We start from the raw sequence: 8,951 nt of genomic DNA, 5'->3' as shown, positions 1-8,951 counted from the left end.
AAAACTAATAGAGATTTTCGTTTTTTTTTTTTTTTTTTTTTTCATTTCCTTTACAAAAATGAAAATTTGATTTTTCTTCTAAAATTTTGGCGACATGGCCGAGTGGTAAGGCGGGGGACTTCAAATCCTCTTTCCCCAGTTCAAATCTGGGTGTCGCCTGATTAACAAAAAAATCATTCATTCTCTCGTTTTTAGGCATTTCTGTTTGTGTTTTTTTTTTTTTTTTTTTGGTTGGCTCTCTGTATATGCATATTTCATTTTGTATTGAGATTTTGGGCAATTTTTGTACTGGGGGTTTAGGTTTTTGATTCTGATATGTGCAAAAATTTTGGATTTGGAATTTCTGATTGAGAAAACATTGCGTAGAATCGATGCTTCTGGCATATTTCTGTAGCTTGAGCTGCTGCTGTTTTTGGTAGAAGCATAGTCAAACATTGAAGGAAGGAAGGATTAACAGTTTGAGTCTTGGTATTTCTGCTTCTACCATCCTGATGCATTTTTAATGCACGCTTAGCTCTTTTTAAACTATTTTTTTTTGTCTACAATAGTTGCCTGCTGTATCTTTGGGGAGGTGGGGGGCCAACTTAGGCTGCTACTCATACCTGATGGAAATTGTTGCAGCAACATTCTATTCCCAACTGATTACATTTATGTGATGGTCAACCGTGTTGCTTTAAAATGTTGAATCTGTTAAATTCCTTAATATAGTTATATAATTTACATGGTGCATGTGTGGTGGAAATAGACTTCTAGCGTTTGCATTTATTTACTTCTTCTATATGATTTGCAGGGTGCATCTATGGTGCATGATCCATATAATTATTTTACCATAAAATCCTTAAGAAGTTTCTGAATTCATGTATTGTTCGAATGTGCTTAAATTAAGTTCTGATTGTGCTATTTTTACCTAAACTAAAAGCAGTCTCTGTAAAAATTTGATTTTGCAACTCCCAACTATTATTGCCAGAATTTCCTAATTTTAGTATTAAATCAGTAAATGCTAAGAAAAAGCAGATGCTTCAGAGGTTCAATACCTCAATTGATTTGTCAAAACTTTTGTGACCCTGCAGAATTTGCCCTGAGAGCTTCCATTTATTCCTTGTTTAAGTACCTTGTATGGGAGATAGTCACTATCATTTTTGCGGTGGGATATAATCAGATCCTTTCATGCAAAACTATTAATCTTACATGGATGGGTCTAGTATATGATTGGAAATAATGAGCATATAATATAAATCTTGATTGTGTTTTGCTTTCTTAATTTACATGTTTCCAGCTCTGCCTTTTCTGTAATAATTGAGATCATTGTAGACATTACTAACAAGAGCACTTCGGTGTCCAAGATTACATGCTTCCATGAATTTGTTAGGATTCTTTATAATAGAAGATGTTTGCCTACCATTCATATTTTTATAGGTCTTTACTGTGGTTCTGGAATCGAGTTTTTTGAACTAATGGTGGTGGAGTTGTTTTTGCATTTTTCCTCAAATTGGAAATTCAACTTAAAACTTTAATTTTCTCCCAATTTTTTTTGTAAATTGAAGAAACAATTGGTTCTTGATAGCTATGAGGCCTAGGCCTCATTTTGATTAATTAGGGAGCAGATAAAAGGTGATTCTTTTGAAATGGTGGAATACATTGGGATGGAAGATTTAAATTAATGCTGTTTAAGGGTGTCTGGGACTTTGAAATAGAAAACGACTCTTTGGATTATGAGGTACACAAATTTTCTAGGTGAAAATCATTGATGTAGGGCCATACTGCCGCATTTGAGCATATATTTAAGCATGCAGATAAGAGTAAGTAAAACAGAATCTTTAAATGAAGAAAAATGGTTGCAATGGGCTGGGGGGGATTGCACAGCATTCAAGTTCAAGTGAAATATGCTAGAAGAAGCAAAATGAGAACAATAGTTCATAAATTTTAGATGTCATGAAACATGGATAACAGAAGTCCATCTATAGCATGGTCTTTTGTGTACAGCAGCAACAAATTCTCCATTTTTCATTGTGTATTCTACAACCGATTCACGCTTGGGTGGTGTATTGTATTGTGGTTGGTTGGATCTGTTGATTCACTCCTTCCATTCGGCAATTGGTGGCAAGGGAAAGGGGCATTCGATCCCGGGCAAAGATGTCGATGCAACTCATTATGCAAGTTATGAATTCAAGGTTGGACTCGCTAAGCATTCTTGCACAAACTTATGACTTTATTTTGCATAAGTCCATAACAGTTCAGTCAAGATTTTTAATACTCTGCGCAAGTAGGGGGAAAATTTGTTAACCGTGTTGATTGACTAGCTTAAATGGCCAATTATTAATGCATGTAATCAGTGCTTTGCAACTATGCCAATTCCTAACTGTCATTGTTCATTATCTATTTGATACATGCATGTATTACATGATTGAGATGTTTCCGGTATTACTATTATTTTGCAGATAATATTTCTATACGACTCACTTGGGATTGCTCTAGATGATGTGTAAGAAAAGAGCGCATTTCAAAGTGACTCATAAGCAGCAAAATTGATGGACCAACTGGGATTTCCAAAGGTTTGTTCTTGTCAGATAGCTGATTAGCTTTTCTATCTCTAAATGCTTTTTTTTTTTTTGATGAGCAATTCAAATGGCTCTGCCAATTGTTCAAGCCGAAAAGTGAGGTTTGTGCCTCCAATTTTTTAAGCCTCTTACTCGGACTTTATGTCTCTATACATATATAACTGTGTGAGGTAATTTGGTTATCGAATTTTATATCCTTATGAATGCTGCAGATACTGCTGTGGTTTCCCAGCTCTTTACTGTTGTAGGTGGATTTAACATATGCTTTACATTAGGGATATTGTGGGAGTTTTCACCAAAATCCATTTATCTACAATTCCACAAGAGAGTTATACTAAAATGCTCCATGATTGATATATCTCCCTTCACTATTATTGAGCTTAGCCCCTATATTCAGTGCCCATTTTATATCGTAGTAAAGGTTATAAATTCTGCCAGATCACAAGGTTGTTTAATTGATGCTAAATGTTTTTTTTTATGAAAATTCCTTACCTCATTAGTTCTCTAGTTAATAGCCACCACTTTGGTCTAATAGAAGGGCCAAGAAATTCTAATATCTGGTGGCTGAAAGGCAGAAGAATTCAGGGCTTTGCCTTTGTTTTTTTCTTCTTTTTTTTTTTTCTTTTTTCCTTTTGGTATGTGGCGTTGACAGAAGTTTTAGTTTTCTTCCCCTTTTATCTTCTCTCTTCTTCTACTGAATACCAGTGGCCTCATACAGTGTAACTTTCGATTTGCTGAAAGCAAGAATATCTGGTGCATAACACCTATTTCTCTTTTGCTGATACCATATCATAAAGATGGTGGCCAGAAGGGTCCACTATAAGGAAGCAGTTCTCTTTGCTTTCTCTGAACCATGATATAATGATTATAAGAATGTATTGATCTCCGGAATATCTTAATTTAAGTAGTGGCAAAGGAACTGAAACTATTAGACAATGATCTATAATATTTCAGGGCCCATGCTTTTGACTTTTGAAATGAGCTTTGCGCATTATGAGTAATCTGAAGAAGTGGAAGAATAAAAGCACTTGCATCGTTCTGAATCAATTTACTTCCCTTTAAAATTCAAGTTCTGAGAGGCCAAAAGGAGATGGAAGTCAGGTGGTGGCAGGTTATATATAAGGGAGTACTCCCAACAGAAGGTTCATCCATAGTTAAATTAAGAAACCTGATCCTGGACTACATATATTTATGAATTAAATATTGATTCAGTACTCAAACAATACAAGCATGCGTTTCGCAGGTGAAATGCTGGCAAATTAGACGGCAGTCAAAGGCTCCTCAAGCTGCTGGGGCCATCCATACTGATTTTGAGAGAGGATTCATTTGTGCTGAGGTTTCCTAGCTCACTATTTTTGAATTCATCTTGATTCCAACTACTATTGGTCATTTTCCTTTTCTTCTAACACAACTTTAAAATTTGAGTTGGCATTGTGACCATTGGTAATGCAGCCATAAACACTTTCTCCAAAACTCTCTAAGCCACGCTAGGTGTATGCATGTACTGCTAAATCCACCTTTGCCTCCTTAAACTTAACTGTTTCCTTCACTACCACTGTCGCACCTCCTCTTTCCTAGCTAGAATCAGCACAGCTTTTACCACCATGAGATGTTACCATATTTTCAGTAAAATGTTGATGTTGGAGTTTCATCAAACAAGTTATTTAATGTTACCATGCGGATAATTGCAAAAAGCAAATGCACTGGTTTTCAAGTTGTCAAAATACTTCAAAAAGCATAACCAGGAGTAGAAACTTCTTATCATGGTCCAAAAGTCACCCAATAGTTCTGGTAGATATTTGATTCTAATTGTTTTCTATGTTATTGATGTATCCGGTAAGCCCTTCAAATTTACTGACTTGTTTTATGATGATGTTTAGGTAATGAAATTTGAAGATCTGAAGGAACTTGGTAGTGAGTGGGCTGTAAAGGTAGATATCTTATATGGTTGTGAACGTTTACTTCTACCTTGCATTGCTACACAAGTGAATATGCAGCTCCTTTTTTCTTTCCTTTGTTGGGTGGGGATGGGGGGTCCATTGTAGGTCTATTCGTTCTATGCGCAACATAAATAGGGGTTAAGCTTTCTCCAATCCCTTAAAGGACAGATAGATATTTAAGAGCATCCCCCTCTTTTTCTCTTAACAAGATTGGTTATTATAATTGAAAGTTTGGACCTCATACTACAGATTTAGGGTTCTAGGGATTTCAATGGGCTAAGCAGCCCTAGGCAAAGTGTGGTGTGAGAGTGATTGTGGCCTAGCATCCCTGGAGCTAGAGATTTCACTGGAGTGTGGCAAACAGTAACATATGGTAATCTTGCGATTATGTAGAATGGACAACAAAGAAGACCATTCATGAGATGGTAGAATTATAAATATCTTATTGGTTTTCACTTAGTTTTATCTCGGAATGATCCTTAATCACATGGTGTTTACCTCCCAATTGCAACTGAAATGCCGTTTATTTCAACCAGAAGTTAATTTTCTACAATTGTTCTTATTTGTCTTATTGTTCAATTGGTCCAACTTTTTCAGGATTGTCTGAATTCCTTGTTTGTTTCTAGTTTGGAATTAAACCCCTAATGCTTTTTTCTTTTTCTTTATCTTTTTTCACAGGCAGCCGGAAAGTATAGACAGGAGGGGAAAACTTATGTGGTTCAAGATGGAGACATTATATTTTTCAAGTTCAATGTTTCTGGGGGTGGGAAGAAGTGAAATATTCATTTTCACTTGGTCATTGAATTACTTTTAACGAATTTGACGTTTTGTCATTAGATTACTTGTGAGCTTTTATCACCAAGAGGGGATGAAAAGAAGTATAAAACACTTGTATTCCGTTTTGCAGATTGTAGAAACATAAGTTTGTTTAAAGTTATGAGTTTGATACATAAAGAAATTGACTGCTGACTTTTGAGAGCCAATAGGCTTTGGTGCTTCAATGTAGGGAGGAGATTGTGGCAACACCCAAATTGGGAGGCAAAAAAGGCCTCTAGCATGTATTACTTAACATGTCCTCCAATGTTTTGCACCAAGCCTGGGATTTTTCAAGCCTGTTTGCATGTCCTATTTTTTGCTTCATGCTTAGGCTTGGGAATTTAAGCCAATTCTAATCCAGCTTGTCGAATTTATTGTTGAATGAGTACGTATATATAAAAGAGAAATGCTACACATACTCTTAAGTGCTCACTTCTTGACGCAACAATGAAAATTACCATTAAATAATTTCATTTATTATTTCATTCGATTGTAATTTTTGCTGCCTTGACAAAGAGCGAACATTTGTTGGGAAAAAAAGAGAAGATTGATGAAACTTAACATATGTTTGTTTTGATGTAAAACATTTTCAATATCTTTGGGTGTTTGATTGTGTTTCAAAAACTTGTTCAACTTGAAAAACATTTTTGGTCAATCGATAAATTAACACCATATGTTTTTTGAAATTATATGCTTTTATTGTTTTTTAATGGCAAACTTCACGGTTGACATGTTTGCAAAATGTGAGAAAATCATATATACTTAGAAAATGTTTGATGAGATGCTACGTCTGTGTACTGTTTACCCAATGGATCAATGGTTGTTTCGTACGTACGGGCATTAACAAGTAGTCAACCAAAAGTCAGAGTATGTCTGGGTGGTCTTTCACGCGTACATCTGTGTACTATTTACAAGCGTACGTCCGCGTGCTCTTCTACGAGTACATCTGTGTACTATTTACAGGCGTACATCCGCGTGCTCCCCCATGCGTATATACGGTCATAAAGTTTGAAATTCTCAAAATGCCGTCCTAATTGTTCATAGTAACCCAAAGCTCAAATTAACTCTACAACTAAGCTACTTAAACTTAGTTAATTATTTGGGTCACTACAGCAAGTCTATGACTTAATTAGAAAATATTACCAATTGAATATGCAATGAGCCTATAAAGGACAATTTGTATCTTGAAATGATAAATGTGGGTTTTCACAAATATAACGTGTATAGTCTCTGTTATTATGCTATAGAAATGTATATTATTTAAAGAAGTAAGGGGACAATTCCAGTAACAATCATTTGATTTAGAATAATCATGTTATATAGGTAGATAGTAAATTATAGCTATCTTCCATATAATATATCTAAGCCTTTAATCTCTTTTTAGTAGCATTGGCGTTGTCCCTGAGTAGAGGTGTACAAATAGCTGCGACAGCGGTTACTTCCTCATAACCGTAATGACAACCGATTTAGGCGGTTATTCTATTTTAAATAACCACAACCACAACTGACAGTTATGTAGTTATTGAAAATCGGTTATAAACCAGTTATTAACATTTTTCATAAATCATTTCATTTTTTTTTTCTTTAATATAAAACTTCAAATTTTTTAATTCAAATGAGAAACAATGTTCATGTTTCATAATATATTGTTAACTCAAACTACTAAAGTAACTAATTAAGAAATTAAAGAAATCTATAATAAGCCGGCCTTGATTTAGATTTGCAAAAGTAAAAAACACTTTAAAATGTCAAACCTTAAGCATTGAATCGGAATACAAACAAATAATACTTGCAATTTTTTCGTTTATGTGACGAACGTTATAATCGCTCCATACGGGCCGGGCCGGGCCGATCCGGGCCCAACCCATCCAAATATCCGTCTAAATTCAAAATTCCTGGTCCAAACGATTATTGTCACTCTTTTCAGTCTCTCTCTCCCGCTCACGCTCTCGCTCTCACTCCCGCTCCCGCTCTCGCTCTCGGTGAAATCGATCGATCAGGGGCTCTGATTTGATCTGCTCTCAGCCTCTCTCTCTTCTGGGTTTTTGATCTGCTCTCAGCCTCTCTCTCTCCTCGTGTTTGATCTGCGCTCAGCCTCTCTCTCTGTCTCAGGTATGTTTTTCCGACAACTCCTAGATTTATTTGGGATTTTCTATACTTAGACTTTTCTTCTTCTTCGAGATTTCTTTTCGCGAAATATTTTGGGAAATTTTTGACTTGATTTAGGGTTTGGATCAAAACCCTAACCTGATGCCCTGTCCGCCGTTAATGGTCAGCGATTGAACTTCAATGTCTTTTTTTCTTTCTTTTTTTTCAATTTTTTTTTTCGATTTCCTGGGCGATTAAATTTCAACAACAGTGTGATCCGACATTGGAAACTCTTGAAAGAAATTCAGATCTGGGGTTTGATTGGAATCCAGCGCAATGAAACCCTAATTTCGAAATTCCGAAAGATATAGGGCTTAGATTTAGAGACTGTGATTGAATTGTATGCTCTATTTTTAGGGTTTTCAATATTTTTGTGGATTACTAAAATACATCAGTGTCATTGGAATTCCCAGATTTGATCAGATAAAGCATGGAAGGGGATACTCTCACTTTGAGTCCGGATGAGATTACTGTGGCTCACGCTCTGATCCAACTTCGTGGTTTAGACTCTGAATCAGAGTCTGGTCGCTCCTGTTTCGGAGTTAAGTGGGGCGTCCGGAGAAGGAGAACGTGCACTCTGGAATGCAACGCAGATGAGTTTTGCCGCACTTGTTTCAGTGTTAATTGGGGCGTCCGGAGAAAGAGATCAAACCCAATTCCTAAACCTTTCAAAGCTATCCAGGTTTCTTCTTCACCGATTGAATCCCGATACTTTGATTTGAATAAACCCATTCCTAGAGTGAGAAGGTTTAAGATCTGCAGGGCCAAGAATTCTATTGCTTGTTATGGACCACGATACGTGGTGCCGATATAAGGTTTAGGTGATCAATGATTCATCGTCTCATTTTTAGGTTTTGTCTTTGTTTTCCTTTTTGTTTCTTTCTTTCTTTTGGGTTTTTCGTTTTGATTCTTTTTTCCTTTGAGTTTTTCTTTTTGATTCTTTTTTCTTCTGGCTTTTTCTTTTTGTTTTTATTTCTGTTTCTTTTTTTTTTTTCCTTGTTTCTTTTTTTTATTCTTTTTGTTTTTTGTTTTTTTCCCTTTTTCTTTTTATTTCTGTTTCTTTTTTTCTTTTGGGTTTTTCTTTTTAATTTCTTTTCATTTATTCTTTTATTTCTGTTTTTTTGTTTTTTTTGGCATGATTTACACCCCCAAACAAATGGAGATTTTCAATTTTTTTTTTGTTTTTTGTTTCATTTCCTTTACAAAACTGAAAATTTGATTTTTCTTCTAAAATTTTGGCGACATGGCCGAGTGGTAAGGCGGGGGACTTCAAATCCTCTTTCCCCAGTTCAATTCTGGGTGTCACCCGATTAACAAAAAAATGGATTCATTCTCACCTTTTTAGGCTCTTGGGATTTTTTTTTTTTTTTGTGGCTCTCTTTATACGCATATCTCATTTTGTATTGAGATTTTGGGCAATTTTTATACTGGGGAGTTTAGGTTTTTAATTTCTGATATGTACTTCTAAAATTTTGGATTTGGAATTTCT

The 8,951-nt window shown here is 35.4% G+C and overlaps 1 long non-coding RNA gene across 1 annotated transcript; it reads left to right on the top strand.

The window, feature by feature from the left end:
• Positions 1–3,662: 3,662 nt before the first annotated feature.
• Positions 3,663–5,435, top strand: LOC132172534 (uncharacterized). The gene is made up of 3 exons (XR_009439154.1): positions 3,663–3,894; positions 4,439–4,489; positions 5,177–5,435. It is a non-coding gene; the product is annotated as an uncharacterized LOC132172534 (long non-coding RNA).
• The last annotated feature ends 3,516 nt before the right edge of the window (positions 5,436–8,951 follow it).

The sequence above is a fragment of the Corylus avellana genome, chromosome ca2 (assembly GCF_901000735.1).
Source record: "Corylus avellana chromosome ca2, CavTom2PMs-1.0".
NCBI lineage: Eukaryota > Viridiplantae > Streptophyta > Magnoliopsida > Fagales > Betulaceae > Corylus > Corylus avellana.
Note: the sequence above shows the minus strand (reverse complement) of the source record. Positions and strands in the feature narration are given on the sequence as shown.